Consider the following 1,320-nt stretch of genomic DNA (forward strand, 5'->3'; position numbering starts at 1 on the left):
CTCTATGAGGTGGATTGATTCAGTGACTGGGATAATTGGGATGGGAGTGTCAGAGACAGTGCGATTGGCACAGGACAGAGCAGAGTTTAGGACTGTTGTACATAGGGTTGCTATGAGTCGTAGGCGACTCGACAGCACATAACAACAACAACAACAACAACAACATTATTTTTCTTGTGATAATACAAGGAACTCAGAGAGCTGTATTAATGACCTAGTGGTTAAGGAGTTGCATTAACAACTCAAATGCATCCTGTTCAAATACACCAGCTCCTCCACAGCAGAAGGATGGTTAGTCTCTTTCTGAATAGTTTACAGACTCTGAAAATCCACTGGAGACTCTGAAAATCCCCTGGAAGTTCAGCTGTGAAGGGATTTCAACTCATCAACGCGTTAACAACTGCCATTTACATTAATATTTCAAAGCATTGTAACTTTTATTGCTCTAAATAGCCAATGTCTATTTTTATCACTCCTAGTTTAATTCATTTCATCACTCAGAAATGCTTTTTCTATCACATTCTTGAAATTTCTTGCTTCCTAAAATATTTTTGGTAGCATCAAGCCAAGTCCAATTGTGTTAATCAGTGTACAAAGTATGAGTGCTGGCCAATCCTCTGCCATCCTCAGAATGCGCACTATGTCTGAACCCATGGTTGCTGTCTCTGTGTCAGTGCTTCTTAGTCTTCCTTTTTGTTACTGACTCTCCACTTTACCAAGTTTCATATCCTTCCCCAGAAGTTATCTCTCCTGATAATATGCCCAAAGCAAGCAAAACAATGTATGGTCATCCTTACTTTCAAGAAGCATTTTCACTGGCTTTTTCTGAGATAAAATAGTACATTTTTAGGGAAGATAATTTGTCGTATATTCAATATTTAGAGGCAGTAGCCAGAACAAAGCAGGGTAACACTGCATGGTTCAAAATTGGGAACGGTGTACGCCAGGGATGCATCCTGTCTCCATACCTTTTCAACATGTATTCAGAGCAGATTATCCGAGAGGCTGGGCACTACGAGGAGAATTGTGGCATCAGGATTGGTGGAAGATCTATTAACAATCTGCGTTATGCAGATGGCACAACCCTGTTGCTGAAACTGAGGAGGACCTCATCCACTTGCTGTGAAGGGTCAAGGACTGCAGCCTTCAGTATGGACTGAGGCTCAATGTCAAGAAGACAAGGATTCTCACCACTGGACTAATTGGCAGCATCAGGGTGGATGTCGAAGAGATTGAGATTGTTCACAGCTTCAGTTTGCTCGGCTCCACAGTCAACACTCTTGGCACCAGCAGTCAGGAAATCAAAAAGCGTATCGCGAT

Source organism: Elephantulus edwardii, unplaced genomic scaffold, assembly GCF_000299155.1.
Source record: "Elephantulus edwardii isolate Elephantulus edwardi_28Jun2011 unplaced genomic scaffold, EleEdw1.0 scaffold00012, whole genome shotgun sequence".
In the NCBI taxonomy this organism is placed as follows: domain Eukaryota; kingdom Metazoa; phylum Chordata; class Mammalia; order Macroscelidea; family Macroscelididae; genus Elephantulus; species Elephantulus edwardii.